This window comes from Lithobates pipiens, unplaced genomic scaffold (assembly GCF_037356315.1).
Source record: "Lithobates pipiens isolate NorthernLeopardFrog02 unplaced genomic scaffold, aLitPip1_a1.2 Scaffold_30, whole genome shotgun sequence".
NCBI classification, from domain to species: Eukaryota; Metazoa; Chordata; class Amphibia; order Anura; family Ranidae; genus Lithobates; species Lithobates pipiens.
In genome coordinates this window covers 121,216,910-121,235,432 of record NW_027507791.1, presented here as the reverse complement: position 1 = coordinate 121,235,432, position 18,523 = coordinate 121,216,910, and positions in this window count along the sequence as shown.

Sequence of the window (18,523 nt, the reverse complement as noted above, 5' to 3'; positions counted from 1 at the left end):
GGGATATTTTTAGTAAAACAGCTCTTTCATAAAAGCAGCTTGCTGTGTATTAAACACAGGTAACACAAAGGAAAACACTCTTGCAGCCGTGACACAAACTACAATCTATTATTATTTTACTCCGGCCCAGTACATAAAGCTTTGCAATGCGAGGTGGTTAAAATAGGGTGGAATGTACTGATATCAGTCAGTCTTTCTCATGAACAGCTTGCTGCCTGCTCTGTGATAGGGTATAAGTATAAGTTCGGTGTGGATATCAATGCTTAGCAGATAGGGTAAATAAGTACATTGGATTTACTGGAAACAAATTTTTTTCAGCAACATTCATCCAGAAAGCTGCCAAATCGGGGGCTGCAAGCTGCAAATGGCGAAAACCACGGTTAAGACCCTGAAATATTTCTCTGTCTCGGGCAGGCTTAGACTACCTTCTCTGATCTCGAGTAACACATTACACGTCCCCTCAGAAAACGTGTCACTGAAACGTAAAACATTTAAAAATATTTTTCCATTTCAAAATGTTTAAATAAAAGCACACACTGGTGTTGTGTTTAATTGAATACGACACTGATAGGCTTGCATTAAAAAAAAAAAAAAAAAAAAGAAAACAAAAAAAAAAAAAGATACACAGCAGACAATTATTAATTCGACTGTCCAAATGATAATCAGTTTGACAAAGATCCATACGCGTCTTCATTCTGTTTAAACACATGAAATTGTGCAAGCAGACAGTTTCATCAAGACAGCTTGTTAGCAAGCTTATGGTTCTTAGGTTCCGTTGCCATAGTATCTAGATTGGAAAACGCTGAAGATTGGCAGGAAAAAGCATGCCTGCAATTGCCCTCTCTCAGCAGGCTACCTAGATCTGCTCAAAGACAGTCCTCTGTGAGTTCTCTTTCCCAGTTTGCACAACCCCCTGCTGTTTAATAATATCCATTTACTGTTTGGGATTGATCTGGTTCACTGTAAAACCTGCAGCTAAGCAGGACCCAGTCTTTCACATACAGAGAGCCTCCTTCACAAATAAGAGGCAGGCAATTAATAAAGAAAGTATATACAGTGTGTCAGTGTTTTATTTATGAACGCTCTATTTGGATACTATAAAAATTCTATAGGTTTATTATGCAGCATTTAAGCCTTTTCGATGTTGCAGATATACCACAAACAATCTAAAAATATATATATAAAAAGAACAAATAGCATAGATGGATGTGGCCATGCAGCTACCATATGCATGGGGATGGCACAACGAAGCACGGTTAATTCAACCCTGTCCACATATTTTGTTTATTTTTCTCATCAAATTTGGTGTAGGTTAAATTCTTGTGTGCCCCATGTTTCAGGACACATTCATGTATTCTAAAATTTCCCTTTATCACGGATAGGAACTGAACTTAAATTATAGGTCATTCAAAAGCCATTAAAACCTCATAGTAAGACGTGTGCAAAATGAACCATTACATTTTGATGAAAAGGATTTTATTCTGTATATTTCAAAAAAGAGAAAGGACTTCTCTTATAATAATTGTGATGTGTCTTTACTAGGTTCATGCAGTAGAACCCGCATTGGTGTATGCCTTTTCACAGCTGATGTAACACGTACATTCATGTAATATTTGTAGAGTATGGGATAAATTGTCCAATTTTGTTTGTTTTTTTGGGGGTTTTTTTACATACATTTTTTACACTCAATAAAAAAGAGAAAACATCTTCGTGTTGTTCTCTGTGAAGACTTGCTGTGTAAATATGTCTGATAAAAGGGTTTTCAGGGTTTTCTTGACTGGGAAACTGTTGCTTGTGTATACAAAAATAGTGTTATGTTAAAAAAAAAAAGACTTTCAGTTTATCTAATTATTTATAAGTTTATTTGGTATATTAATTATCATGCATGTTCCCCTGATGAAGGGTAGGGGCACCTGAAACTGCGCACTTACCTATGTACTTTTGTTTGCACAACAGCAGAAGCAGCAAAAATAAACCTGTTCTTAGATTGTAAGCTCTAAGGAGCAGGGCTCTCCCACTGTATTAAAGTGTATTGTATTGTATTACTGTCTACCCTCAAGTTGTAAAGTGCTGCGCAAACTGTCGGCGCTATATAAATCCTGTGTAATGATAATAATAATATTGTGTGATTTTCAGTTTGGTTTGCACCATCCTTTCCTTGGAAATTATTCCTTGGATTTTACTATTTCTCTTGTTTAGAGCCTGTTTGCACCCACTGGGCATATGTTACTTTCCTAGCATAGAACACCAATACTCTGACCCATCTTATACGTATATACAGTATATAAATTGATGAATAAATAGATAAATATAGTAATATAACACCCAGTTTCAACCATACTGCATTTTATGCCATACTCTTCTATATCTCTGGCTTTGCATCTGGGAAGTTTCTTTGGGATTTCTTAGATCTATAATTAGCTAGCATTTGTTTTCAAAGGTTTTACACAGCAGGTGAAAACAATGTTGGCTACCTAATTCCACCATTTTTTCTCTCTACTCCAGGTATGGTCAATATTGCTTTGCCCTGGGGAAAATAAGTGCAACTGCATGTGTAAAGTGCAATCTATTTGCCCCTATGCGTACCTTCATGTGTACTCACCTGTAGTACAAATACTAAAATAATCACATGACATAGGGGGTGGAGCTAGTAGAAATGTGCACTCAAGTGTGATTAGAGCAGCATAATATCAGAAAACAATCCTGCTAATGAGTAAGTTTAACCATGAAAGAAATACACAGGTGTGAAGCAACTTACCGTAGTTACACTGAAAGATTTCAAACAATTCCATATGGTCTTCCACAGTTTAAATCAGGCGTTCAGCTATAGTCCTTCGAATTGAGCAAAGCAATATAATAGGCTAGGTAATAGTAAGTGGTCATTGGTTTGTTCCCTTCTAAAAGGACAACTAATTCAGAGAATACATTTTTTCCTTAGATGTCTTGTTTGATCAAAGTAATACTAAATTTGAAAGCATTCATGAGCAATTTAAATTATAAATAAAAGCAATCAAACAGGAAATGGTTACGAGTTTTTAAAGCCTACTTGGAGCAGTACAAATACAGATCAAAAGGAGTTTTTTTGCAAATTTTAAATTCACCTGACAATGAATTCTAAAGTATCTCAAAAGCATCTCAAATTGATTTCAAATGGATGACATCAACGCAAAACCCAAAACCTGATGACACAGTCCCCATAGACAGCGCCAAACAAGCCAATTCAGTGGAACTTTCAACAAGCTTTCATTCACAACAAGACCTGAATTGACCATCTTAAAACAAGCAAAAAGCAGGTGTTTTGGGTGAGTGGGAAGGAGGTGATGAAGGGGTGGTAGGCACATTTTCTTGGGCGCATCAGTCCAGTATTAATGGTAACATAGCATGTGGTCTTCTTACTACAGTAATACCAAGCAGTACACATGACTAATATGCTATAAAAAAAAACAATATCCAATGCTGCATCCAATAAGTACACAAGAACAGCACTGGGTAGCTTAGTGGTAATTCTCTAGTTCTGTTGTTCACATTACACTTGGTCTTACTTAAAGATGAAAGATAAATTGATATGTGGATTATGTGCCCTTAGAATTCTTGCTCTTCATTATATAAGATTTTCTCAATCCCGGGCAATGAAACTAAATCCACCTCATATAAAACCTAATTAGAGTTGGGGTGCAGATTAGCAAGTTGAACTACAGACAGTATCACATAGACCATAGATTGTATCTATGAAGATCTACAATATGAAAAAAATTACTGATGGTTATTACCAAAATAGTTACTTTATTCTATCATCTGCTCCCTGAGTTTTGTACAGAAGTTAATAGCCAAAGAATGGCTGATTGGAAACAGTAATGTCATATGTTTTCTTGAACAGGGATATCAGTGTCACGTACCTTACAGTGTAGTCCGAAATGACTAGGATGGCCTCTTGCACGGTCCCAGTCCTAGCACCCCTCGAGGTGGAGAATGGAACTGCTAGGGCAGCAGAAGGGTGCAGGTGCCTGAAGGCAAGCAGGTAGCAGGTCAAAGGTCAAGCAGGAGTTGGCAATGGGGTGGCAGAGAGGTACACAGATGGCAGGCAGGCTCGTTGTCGGGGACAGGCAGAGGTCAATAACAGGACAGGCAGCGGAGTATAGAATCAGGAGACAAAGCCGAAGTCAGAGATTCAAGCTGGGGTCGGTGCAGGTAAACAAGGCAGACAAGGTTGCAAGGGTATTCCAAGAGGGTGGTCAGGAAGAGCCTGGTGTTCAAGATCCAGGGAAGTCAGACAAAGTAGTAGCAGGTATACAGGAACGAGCTGAGGCAATCCAGCACTGATGCTAAGTGGCTCCTCGTTTAAATAGGGCGCCGCGCGCCATGATTCGCCAGCGCCAAGAATGTGCATATTGCGCATGTCCGTGCCGATGCTCACATCCGTGCACCAATGCGCATATCTATTACATATGATGTGTCGATGCGCACATATGGATCCGGGACTCATTTGCTTGGTGCGGAGGTTCCCTGACAATCAGCTTATTAGCCTTGTCATTTCCAAGTGATCAGCACCCTGGTTTATCAAATTTGTGACATCTTCAGACATTCTCAGCAACAGCCTCCAGGTGCCTCCCAATGTATACAGTTCAGGATACCCTGGGAACAAGACACAGATGCTTGTCAGAACTTCAGTATTTTTAATTTTGACCCCCCCCCCCCCCCCACACACACACACACACACACACACACACACACACACACACACACACACACACACACACACACACACACACACACACACACACACACACACACACACACACCCCTTACACATCAGGTAGGTTTCTTTTAACATCTCCAACCTGCCTAAATCATATCCAAAGACTCAGTGCTGCTGTTTGTAAAACAATAACTTGGCATATATCTTCCATATTAGTTCAGTAATTTGATTGTTTTGTGTTGTTTTTTGTGCTAAAATAAAAAAAAATTTTTTGTATAGACTATCGTTGCAGACCACTTTCTTCACTTTGACTTAAAACTTATGACACAGGGCAAGACATATACAGTTGATAAAGAAGGTGTTTGCAAAAATGATCTATACAATGAGGTAAATATAGCTTTATACACAGACTGCCCCACCACTTAGTGCCAGATTTAGATCTTGGGTGGGGCCTGGACACTTCAAGTTTGGGGGGCCCCTGAACATAGAAATTAAATTATATGACAAATAAAAAAAGTGAAACTGAACTTAAATGATTGATAAACTGCAAATGTTCTAAAAAATATATAAGTTATGTTCCGAAGAAGACATTTGTCAGATTTTTTATGCATATACTTGTAACTGGCAAATTATACATCATAATTTTGCCTCACGCTATAATATTCCTTTCTCTGGACTTCATTTACAGGTGCAGAATGGGAAGTGCCATGTGTGGATCTACAGGCTGAAAGGTTTGGGAAATGGAAAATTACTTGTGGGAAGTCTGGTCGAAATATTCGGGATACAGAAAAAACACTGGTGAGGAGTTGACTTCGCTACTGCACTCGGTGCAAGACACATAAGCTGTTCCATACCCCTCTGGCAGGGAGGCCCAGGGCAACTGCCCCTTTTACACCCTTTTAAATCCAGCACTGATATCACTATCAAAACAAAATTGGACTGATTTGAACATTTAAAACTAAAAGTCATGATCACAAAATGCCCCTCATTATATTTAATGCCCAGAAATTCCCTACCTGTGTGTGTTTTTTTTTTCTCAATAGAAGCCTGGCTGCCTTGATGTCTGGACTAAACCAAATGCCCTCTAGTGAGAGCACTTCAGCAGCCATTAGTGCTACTCTTGGCCAGAGTGCCAGTAGGTGGGCATGGCCTAGTCAGTGAGGGAAGTTACGCCTCTGGTAAAGCATAGAAACGACATCTGAGAGGCCTACAGAAGATTGTCTAACTACCGGCAATAGGGCTTTCACTGTTAAATTGAATGTAATGATAAAATATATTGCCAAGTCAAAACCATCATACAATGACAGAGGCTTTAGGGGTTGTGGTCAACGAGGTGATAAACTACACACATGGTGGTCATGACCCCATCTTGTCGGATTCTGGTCAAGGGTCTTTGGCCTATTATCCTCTCTGTTTCATGTCCCCTTCCACAAGGACCCCAAATTTGCATTACTTCATTGCCTGCTCCCGGGCCTTTTCGCTCACCATCAGAAGCTAGCCACGTATCTATTCATTGCAGCCAAGCGAACAATAGAGAGGGCTTGGAAAAAACCTTCTGTCCCATTTGCAGAGGTAAAGCATACCCTGACGACCCTTATGATCCATGAAAAAATGCCCAGCATCCTCCACGACTCCCATGCAAAATTTCTTAAGGTATGGGCCCCGTGGTGGTCCTTTGCACTTCCCAATCTAAATGAATCTAGCCTAGGCCTCTAGATTCAAATTGACCCCGCCTCCAGCCTGGAGGACATCCCCTTTCTCCTCCCCACTCACTCTCTCTCCCTCTTGCTTGCTGCTCTGCACCTATCATCCCATCACCACCACCCCCCCACCCCCATTTTCACTGGTTGTCTTTTCTGATTTAAGTTTTGTCCTTTGTTTAGTTTTTATTATTTCTCTCTTGTCTGTTGTGCGGCCAACCCCGCACCCCTTTAGCCCCTGGGTCTCATGACTCAGGCATAACGCTCTGGCCCCTGGCTCCAGCTGGTGGGCCAGTGTAAGTCTGTAATCTAAACCCTCATAACATATGTTCTATTTTGCGCTTTCATGTGAGCCTCTTTCTTATGTTTTATGATCATATCCCCTGCGTGGGAATTTGTTATCTGGTTCTTCCCTTTTATATTTCAATAAAAACATTGTACCAGAATGTAATGATAAAATAAATGGTTGGTAGATTCCCTAAGCTTCAGGCAAGCAGCTAAAATTCTAATTGGAATAAATATGAAGGACTTGTCTTACTTGACAAAGGATTCGTGAATAAAGGATACCGGATTGGCACCCTTCCCTGCCCTTCCCTCTTATAGTCTGAGTATTGTTGACAGAGGATTAAAAGAGATTGAGATTAAATCATGTTTAGGTATTCATACTAGCTGCGCTTAGAATACAATTTGTTTGTTTTTATAAATAGACATCTGAATTTATAAAAGTTTTTTTCTTTTATATTTGCAAGCAAATCCGCTTATATTTTTTTGTGGAAATGCTCATTAAATAAATGTGTTTTGTGCGATATTTGTTAATAACAGTCAATCATGATGTGATTTCACCAGATTAATGACCTGTTTATATTCAGTGTTTATAAAAGTTATTACCACACGTTACCTCTTACCGCTTTCTCTCTATACACAATCCATGTAACATTTAGTCAGATTAGTATGAAACATTGCATATAAATATTTTACCTTTATCACTTGCAGCAAGCAGGTGGCAAGCTCCAAGAAGAATAGAAGACTTTTTCATTCCATAGACTTAGCTCAGGCAGGAGGGTGTGCCTAGCTTTGAAAGTCTCTCCTGAAGTCTCCTGGGATGTATGACCTCATTTGCCTAGGCCTGGAAACCAGGAAGTAAGTGAAGAAATGTAAAAAAAAGTATAAAACAATTAAATATGATATATATTCCCACCTATTTCCTAATGCTAGCAGCATAAGAATTAAAAATACTCAATATTGATTGAGAGTGAAGCTCTGCTTTAGGATACAGTTTTTATAAAAAAATGATTTCATAAACCTCCATTTATGAATGTGCATGTCCATGTTAATTAATAAATACCACTATTTTCATGATTATTATCACAAAAGGCTAAACAGTTTAGTGAGTTGGGGAATTGCAGAAGTACAGATAATAACAGAAGATTTTTTTAGATCATTTCACACATAGACTCGGAGAAAAGTGCCTGTTTTGTAAAAAAGAGTAAAGAAGCAAAAAAACAAAGTGTCTTTGTATGCAAAAAAGTAAAATCACATTGACATGTTTTCATCTTTTTTTCTCTTATAAATCCTCTTCCTTGCACACCATCTGGAGATCAGCAGCACAACAGGTCCAAAAATCGATGTGTCCCGAATCGTCAAGTCGGGGTCCCCGAAAATACTGCTGCCCTTCTAATATCTTCAGCTTAACGGCGCAATGTATCTGGAAGTGCCCCCCATCCCTGGATCAGATTATACCTGTAAATATCATTCACCATATTTCCGAATCAGTGGTGTTGTATCCCTAGAACTATTGTTCCCTCCCATACCCAACCTCCATTTCCCTCCATATACCACTTCTCCGTAGTCAGCAGTTGAGTAGCCCTGGAAAAATATCAGCCTCTGCATCTCACCTATCTCTGTATTATGATGAGGAGATCCAGCAGTTTACTGTATTCATTAGGGCAATTCAGAAAAATTATGTACAAAGGTCAGAATCCAATAGCAAGCAGAATTTCAATAACATCTTCAAGAAACCTAAATTAGTTATATAGTACATATTACATTCTTGCTGAACAGTCAGTTGTGTGCCAGAGCGATGTAACCAGCAGCTAATCCATTTAGTGGCAGCCTGTAGACAAGCCTTTTTCAAACTTTTTTTAAATGGAGAAACCCTTGAAATAACTTTACAGTCTCAGGGAACCACTAGTAATAAATACTATATCTACAGCTCAGGATACAATAGCATGATGGCCTTTAGGAAGAATGTCCCTTACCTTTATGGTCATTGAGAAGAATCCCCCTTTCCTCACAGATAGTTTAAAAGATTATTGTTGTCAGTGGTTACCTATCAGAAAGCCAGGCATTGTTATTTGCTCAAGGAGCCATTAGTAACCTCTGGAGGAAACGCTAGCTGAGAAAGGCCACTGTAGACTTTACCAAATCTCATCCGGGCTTTAGGAAGGTCATGCAACAGGCATCTGGTAGAATCCAGGATATTACTGAAGACGTATACAAGTACGGCCACAGTAGTTAAAGGGGGATTGAAATCAAATTCATTTTGGAGCAACATAACTATTCATGTTAATAGAATATCGACAAATGTTACTTTATTAATGTTCTTGGGTCATATGATTAATGAGCCCCCCCCCCCCCCCCCATACCTATTAATAGATACAGGAAGTTTTTTTTTTTTTATCTAATCTAAATCTAATCAAAAGTCTAAATTGTAAATTAAACCAGCCAACCCCACCCACTAAAAGATGTTACATGGACCTTAACTACTCATCTCTACCATTGCCACAGCAGCAACTGACCCAGGGTTGGGCAAGACCATTTCCAAAATAGAAGAGATTTGGGGCACTAATGGCATCACTGCTATTATCCCAAATACATCTTAAAAAAACTTTTAAAATAAGTGTTGTTCATTAAGGGATTGTAAAGTCAGAAGTTTTTTTATGCTAATGCATTCTATGCATTAAGATAAAAATCCTTCTGTGTGCAGCAAACCCCCCTCAGCACCCCTAACACTTACCTGAGGTCTCTCTCTGTCCAGCAATGTCCACCAGTGTTTAAGCAATCCAAGATGCTCCCTCCTGATTGGCTGATACATAGCAGCGACACCATTGGCTGCCGCTGTCAATCAAAGTTAGCTAGCCAATCAGGGGAGAGAGGGGATGGGGCCAGGGCTCCATGTCTGAATGGACACAGGGAGCTGTGACTGGGCTCGGGTGCCCCCATAGCAAGCTGTTTGTTGTGGGGGCACTGAGCAGGAGGGATGGGCCAGGTTCACAGAAGAGGGACCCGAGAAGAGATGGATAGGGGCTGCTCTGTGCAAATGGACTTCACAGAGGAGGTACAGTAAGTATAACATGTTTGTTATTTTTATAGGGAAAAAAAAAAGACGTTACAATCACTTTAAAATGAGTCATGTGTCAAGTAGATGTAATGCCTAATAATTAAATTTTCCTTTTTTTCTGGTTAATATACAATTAAAAGCATTTTATTATATCTGATAAGTTAAAAAAAAACAAAAAAACTTGTTGATCCTTCCCATAATCTTGTGATCTGATAACTTCTTATATTTTCTGCCCCTCTATATTATGAAGAATAGAAGAGGGGTAGAGTTCCATAGTCCTATTTTGTTTATGTTTTTCCAATATAGGGGCTAGGACTAAAGCTTTGTTAGCCCCCGTACACACGGTCAGACATTCTGATGGAATGTCCGACCGTGTGTACATTCCGATGGAATGTCCAACCGTGTGTACATTACGATGGAATGTCCGACCGTGTGTACATTCCGATGGAAAATTTCCGATTGGACCATGTTGTCAGATAATCCGACCGGGTGTGGGCTATTCCGTCAGAATGTCCGACCAACAAAGTTTGAGAGCTGGATATATAATTTTCCGACAACATGATCCGAACTGACTTTGTCCGATTGTTTTTAGAGAATTCCGATCGGACAAAGTGCCACGCATGCTCAGATCAAATTACGAGACCAAAGCTATTGGCTACTAGCCTGAATGTATTCCCTTCGTAACGAATGAACGTCATCACGTTAAGAACGACCGGATTTTCCGACAACTTTGTCCGAACGTGTGTATGCAACACCAGTTTTGGACAAAATGCGTTGGAAAAAATCAGACGGATTTTGTGGTCGGAATGTCTGACCATGTGTACGGGGGCTAACAAGTGTAATGCCGCGTACACACGATCAAACAAGCGGGCGGAAAAGTCCGGCAAACTCAAGTCCGCCAAACAATCCCCCCGTGTGTAGCCTCCGGCATACTTTTTTGACCCGAAAGTACGGCGGACGTAGAATGTAGTTTTACACTCCAATCTTCCCGGCAGACTCGCATTTCGGCGGACAATCCGGCCGTGTGTGTGCCAGTCCGCCGTACTTGTGAAATGAACGGACTTTTCCCGCCTGGAGAAAAGTCCGCTCATTTCGAGCGGGTCTCCAGGTAGGCGGGGCCCGCGAAGGAGACGTCGCTGGCCCCACCGCCTGGTATGGACTTAAAGGGGAACCCCAACGCCGAAAAAAATCGGCGTGGGGGTCCCCCCAAAGTCCACAACAGACCCTTGTCCGAGCACGCTACCCGGCCGGCCAGGAAAGGAGGGGCGAGCGAGCGCCCCCCCTCCTGAGCCGTACCAGGCCGCATGCCCTCAACATGGGGAGTGCCTTGGGGAAGGGGGGGCTGCGCGGCCCCCCAACCCAAAGCACCTTGTCCCCATGTTGATGAGGACAAGGGCCTCTTCCCGACAACCCTGGACGCTGGTTGTCGGGGTCTGCAGGCGGGGGGCTTATCGGAATCCGGGAGCCCCCTTTAATAAGGGGGCCCCCGGATACCGGCCCCCCACCCTATGTGAATGAGTATGGGGTACAATGTACCCCTACCCATTCACCTGTAAAATAAAGTACAAAAAAAACACAACACACAAGATAAAATAATTTATTGCACAGCTCCGGGGGTCTCCCGTCTTCGGGGGTCTTCTCGCCGGACTCCTCCGCTATCTTCTTGTAGCTCTTTTACTAGCGGAGGAGCCCGGCATTCTTCTTCGTCGCCGCGGCCTCTTCTTCCGACTTCAGGGGTCTTGTCCCCCTCTTCGGTTCTTCTGCCGGGCCACCGCGCCTTCTTATAGCTCTTTTACAGGTGGTGGCCCGGTCTTCTGTCACCGCTGCTGCCGCCGCCCCCCCTTCCCCAAGGCACCCCCCATGTTGAGGGCACGTGGCCTGGTATGGATCAGGAGGGGGGGCGCTCGCTTGCCCCTCCTTTCCTGGCCGGCCGGGTAGCGTGCTCGGACAAGGGTCTGTTGTGGACTTTGGGGGGACCCCCACGCTGATTTTTTTCCGGCATTGGGGTTCCCCTTTAAGTCCATACCAGGCGGCGGGGCCAGCGACGTCTCCTTCGCGGGCCCCGCCTACCTGGAGACGCGCTCGAAATGAGCGGACTTTCCTCCGCGTGTGTGGGCGAGTCCGTTCATTTAAAAAGTAGGGCGGATAGTACGGCGGACCTAGTACGCCGTATTAGTCCGCTGAAAAAGTGCCGTGTGTGGGCAAGTAGCCCGTTCGGAAAGTCCGACGGACAGTCTGGCGGGAAGTCCGCCAGACTAAGTACGTCGGACAGACGGCTACGTGTGTACGCGGCTTTAGTAGCAGTTGAAAAGTCTAAAAAATAAAAGTAATGCAACAACCACATCTAAGGACTGGTATGTTGCATTATATAACATAGAGATATTGGATATAAATACACCTTGAAGTTTCCCACAAGGCTATACCATCTCCTTTAGATTTACTAACAACCGTGTTGTTTAAAGGTCTGCCTTTTTCACTATAATTGTTTTAGTAAATCCAGTTTGTGTTATTTATAGAAATGCCACTCACCCTTGTGTTTAGCATGTTTGTAGCCCATACATTTACAATGAGGTCATTTGGAACAATTTTAATATATATTTTTTTTTTAATCAGAAAGGTTTTTATTAAACGTGTAAATATACAGCATCTTCCAGTGCACAATTACAAATATACAGCTTTTGCTTGCTAATGCACATACAGGTGTTACATCATCACACTTCTCCCCCCTCCAGCTCTCCGCCCTGCCACCTGCCTGCATTCCTCTTAAGGATACCTCATTTATCTTATCATACCTGGTATAGGTAATCTTTTTTATAGACATTGTAGAAGTCTAGACATCACTAGCTCATTTGGGCTTAAACCTGGTGTATCCAGCCATCTTGACCATATGCGCTTGAACCTGCCCGGGCATCCCCTATGCTGATAGATATATTTTTCCATTATTAGGGTATTACCCATATGCGTTATCCAGGCCGTTGTGGTAGGAGGCATTGTGGATTTCCAACCCATTAGTATAAGTTTTCTTGCCTGGAATAGTGCCCTGGAGACTGCGACCCTGACCGGCTCTTCAGGAATCACATCTTACAGGACCCCTAGAATACAGCACATAGGGTCTATAGGTATCCACGTTTGAAACACCCCATTGAGTGTGTCAATTACCTCGTTCCAGTAACGGTGGAGCTTCGGGCAGCGCCACAGGAGGTGGACGAGGTTCCCACTGTTCTCCCATGATTTGGCCTAGGTCTCTTTCCCACATTGACATTGCTTTGCAAGAATGAGCTCGCAAGTGCCTTGCTAGCAGAATCTGGTAGCATTGGGATATCATTCCCTTTATTACGTCCGTAAAATGCAGCACATGGTATGCCGGGGTGGGTGACAGTGCCCATTCCCCTGCACCCCCCTGCACGGCCACAGCGTGTCACAGCTGCAGATATCGGTAAGTCATGGTAGTGGGAAGGTTTAACTTGGTTTGTAAGTCTACAAAAGTCATCAGTTTAACATCTCTGAATATGTGGGACAGCATAGTCACGCCATGGGCTCGCCATCTTGGGTCTGGCTGTAGTTTACCTAACTCTGCATATGTGTGGTTGCCCCATGTTGGACTATATTCTGTGAATCCCTGTACCCCTTGGAGCTGTCTGCCCTTATTCCAGACTGGAACAATTTTTAGTGAATATTTTTGTTCCCATATTGATTAAGGGATGTATTGCCCTTTTCTGCCTGCTTTCAGCCCATCTGTTTATTCCTCTTTTACACCTCTGTCACTGTGGCAAACAAGTGCATTTTTATTAAGAAAATAGGAATATTTAACAATTCACTTGGGACTTATACAAATAATATAGTTATCATTTGTAACATTACACATATTGCGGCTCAAGATGTTTTGGTGTAAAATAAAGTGTACAGTTTATTACAAGCAATGTTTACACAATATAATCATATCATTGACAACACTTTGTAAATATAATGTTCAATATAATCAATACACATACTGTATAGCTTCTAAATACTGCATAGCATTACCCATCCAATAAATAATTACACAATCAACTTATACCAGCCCATATCAATAATATAAAGTTTACAAATGATTATAATCATATTATCAACAATACTCTTTAAATATAATGTCCAATATAAACGATACATATACTTTAGTGTACGGCATGTCAATACAGCATTAGAACATAAACCTTCCTATAAATAATTATACAATTAATGTATACAAGTAGCTCATAATAATATAAAGTTTACAATTTGAAAGCTTAGCAGTTCACACATTACATTTTATATATTGTGTTATTTATTTTCAAATCTGTGCCTACCTCCTCCAACCTACTAAAATAATAAATATTATTTCCAGATATTTTTAGCTAGATGACTTGGACTAAATATATGAACTGGTACCTTGATTGAAGTATTTTTTTTCACCTTGGTTACTTACGGTGGTTGACGATGAGCCCCCGTGATGTGGGTGATGTTTGTATATTAGTGAAAAATGCAAAAAAATTCTTAAGACACTCCTCTTAAAGCTCTTACCTATAGCAAATACCATGCTCAACTGTAGGTCATACAACCAATAGATTTCCCTAAAGAGAAATCCCTTGTACACACGGTCGGACATTCTGATGGAAAATGTTTGATCAGACCGTGTTGTCGGATAATCCGACTGTGTGTGGGCTCCATCGGACTGTTTCCGTCGGATATCCGACGGACAAAGTTTAAGCCCTTGTACACACGGTCAGACATTCTGACAACATAATCCGTCGGATTTTGTCCAATGGATTTTGTCCGAAACTTGTGTTGCATACACACGATTGAACAAAATTGTCGGAAAATCTGATCGTTCTGAATGTGATGACATTATTTCCTTACAACGGGACTACGTTCAGGCTAGTAGCCAATAGCTTTGGTCTAGGAATTTGATCTGAGCATGCATGGCACTTTATCCGATCGGAATTCTCTACTAACAATAGGACAAAGTCCGATCAGACCATGTTGTCGGAAAATTTTATAGCCCAGCTCTAAAACTTTGTCGGTTGGATATTCCGATGGAAACAAGAGCCCACACACGGTCGGATTATCCGACAACATGGGCCGATCGGACATTTTACGTTGGAATGTCCGACCGTGTGTACAAGGGCTTAGAGCTTGGCTATAAAACTTTCCGACAACATGATCCGATCGGACTTTGTCCGATTGTGTGTAGAGAATTCCGATCAGACAAAGTGCCACGCATGCTCAGATCAATTTCCTAGACCAAAGCTATTGGCTACTAGCCTGAACGTAGTCCCGTCGTAACGAAATAACGTCATCACATTACGTACGATCGGATTTTCCGACAATTTTGTCTGACCGTGTGTATGCAACACAAGTTTCGGATAAAATCCGATGGATTTTGTTGTCGGAATGTCCGACCATGTGTACAAGGGCAAAGAAGACATTTATAAATGTGACCATCACAATGGCAAGAAAGTATTAGCAACTTGGCAGCTGAGGGAACAAATATTCTAGACTGTCTTGTTTTATCTACATGAACTATGTTGATTTTCAATAAATAATTTATCTTGATTAAAAAAAATACATATTTTAATTCTAATTAGTATAAAAGAGCACAGATTTATTGTTTTATCTAAAACAAGCTTTATTCAACTTGTTAGATGTTTGAAATGTATAAAGGAAACTCTAATGCCGCGTACACACGATCGGAATTCTTGTTGGAAAAAGCTCTGATGGTTTTCCTGACGGTATTCCGATGGAATTCGGCTCAAGCTGTCTTGCCTACACACGGTCACATCAAATTCCGATCATTTATAACACGGTGACGTACAACACATACAACGTGACTAGAAAAAGGAAGTTCAATAGCCAGTAGCCAATAGCTTCTGTCTTGTATTTGAATCTGAGCATGCATGATTTTTGGCGTGTAGGAATTGCATACACACGATCGGAATTACCGATAGAAAGTTTTTCCGTCGGGAAAATTGAGAACATGCTATAAATTTTTGGGTGGTGGATATTCAGACAGCTAAATTCCGATGGAGCATACACACGGTTGCATTTTCTGATGAAAAGCTCTCATCGGTCTTTTTCTGGCCTGAATTCTGATTGTGTGTACATGGCATAACAGCAGTTATCAGGTTTAAACAAGAATTGAACAAGACTTGGCTTTTCCCATCTTCTTTCTTTTTATGGACCCTTTAGGATCCTATTCTGTAGTATCAGCTCAGCTGTCAGGATTCTATATAGAACACAGGCCTGTCACTTCCACCAGTATCCTGGATGGGCATGCCTTTTTACTATTCATGCAGATGTCCAATTTCAGAGCTGCCACCAAACTCCTTATTTATGGAAAGAAGCAATGACAGAAGATTGCTGGATGATCTTCATCTTGCCCATGTTCCTTGCTCCTATGTATCCTGCATTTATCCTGATTTCACGCACTCAGCCTGCCCCTGGACTTTCCCTAGTTGTGACCCCCGATTCATTTAAGGTCTCTGTTTCTTCTGTCCACCCATGTATGACTCTGGATTGCATCCTGACTATTCTGATGCCTTATCCTGCTGATTCTCACATACAGGGCCGGCGCTACCACTAGGCGGAGTAGGCAGCCGCCTAGGGCGCACTACTACCTAGGGCGCACTTACGGCCTCTGTCCAGGGTGAGGTCAGCTTTCCTCTCCTGATCGCTCGCTCCCGGTGGTGTGCCGCCGGCGCCACCAATCCCCCATGTTTCCCCTTGAGCGCCCGCTGTGCTCACATGGGTTTAACTCACAGCGCCGCTCAGGGACTCCTTTGCTCAAGCCTGTCCCTGTGGAGCGGCGCTGTGTGTCTCTGTGAGTGCAGCGGAGGGGCGGGGCTCAGCTGAGATGGGAGCGGAGAGGTCTGTCAGCTGACCTCCCTCCCGGCGGGGACATCGTGGAGCGGGTGGAAGGCGCTGGCCTGGCCCCGGCGGGGACATCGTGGAGCGGGTGGACGGCGCTGGCCTGGAGGGACATCGTGGAGCGGGTGGACGGCGCTGGCCTGGCGGGACATCGTGGAGGTGGAGTGGGTGGACGGCGCTGGCGTGGACTCCTGAACAATTCTGCACACCCAGTGCTGAGGAGAGGCCCGGATTATGGTCGCTGAAGCATCAAAGAGCAGAGGTAAGGAGGAGGGTGGTTCTTCCCTGATCTACATTGAGCTGTATGGAGAGAGTTTGTGTGTGAGTAATGCAGGAACTAGGAGTCAGGTAGGTCAGTGTGATGGTCAGTGTGATGGTCAGCGTATGTGTCAGCGTATGTGTCAGCGTGATGGTCAGCGTATGTGTCAGCGTATGTGTCAGCGTGATGGTCAGCATATGTGTCAGCGTATGTGTCAGCGTATGTGTCAGCGTGATGGTCAGCGTATGTGTCAGCGTGATGGTCAGCGTATGTGTTAGCGTATGTGTCAGCGTGATGGTCAACATATGTGTCAGCGTGATGGTCAGCGTATGTGTTAGCGTATGTGTCAGCGTGATGGTCAGCATATGTGTCAGCGTGATGGTCAGCGTATGTGTCAGCGTATGTGTCAGCGTGATGGTCAGCGTATGTGTCAGCGTGATGGTCAGCGTATGTGTTAGCGTATGTGTCAGCGTGATGGTCAGCGTATGTGTTAGCGTATGTGTCAGCGTGATGGTCAGCGTATGTGTTAGCGTATGTGTCAGCGTGATGGTCAGCATATGTGTCAGCGTGATGGTCAGCGTATGTGTCAGCGTATGTGTCAGCGTGATGGTCAGCGTATGTGTCAGCGTGATGGTCAGCGTATGTGTTAGCGTATGTGTCAGCGTGATGGTCAGCGTATGTGTTAGCGTATGTGTCAGCGTGATGGTCAGCGTATGTGTCAGTGTGATGGTCAGCGTATGTGTCAGTGTGATGGTCAGTGTATGTGTCAGCGTATGTGTCAGCGTGATGGTCAGCATATGTGTCAGCGTATGTGTCAGTGTGATGGTCAGTGTATGTGTCAGCGTATGTGTCAGCGTGATGGTCAGCATATGTGTCAGCGTATGTGTCAGCGTGATGGTCAGCGTATGTGTCAGTGTGATGGTCAGTGTATGTGTCAGCGTATGTGTCAGCGTGATGGTCAGCATATGTGTCAGCGTATGTGTCAGTGTGATGGTCAGCGTATGTGTCAGCGTATGTGTCAGCGTGATGGTCAGCATATGTGTCAGCGTATGTGTCAGTGTGATGGTCAGCGTATGTGTCAGCGTATTTGTCAGTGTGATGGTCAGCGTATGTGTCAGTGTGATGGTCAGTGTATGTGTCAGCGTATGTGTCAGCGTGATGGTCAGCATATGTGTCAGCGTATGTGTCAGTGTGATGGTCAGCGTATGTGTCAGCGTATGTGTCAGCGTGATGGTCAGCATATGTGTCAGCGTATGTGTCAGTGTGATGGTCAGCGTATGTGTCAGCGTATGTGTCAGTGTGATGGTCAGCGTATGTGTCAGCGTATGTGTTAGCGTATGTGTCAGTGTGATGGTCAGTGTATGTGTCAGCGTGATGGTCAGCGTATGTGTCAGCATATGTGTCAGTGTGATGGTCAGCGTATGTGTCAGTGTGATGGTCAGTGTATGTGTTAGCGTATGTGTTAGCGTATGTGTCAGTGTGATGGTCAGCGTATGTGTCAGTGTGATGGTCAGCGTATGGGTCAGCGTATGTGTCAGTGTGATGGTCAGCGTATGTGTCAGTGTGATGGTCAGCGTATGTGTCAGCGTATGTGTCAGTGTGATGGTCAGCGTATGTGTCAGCGTATGGGTCAGCGTATGTGTTAG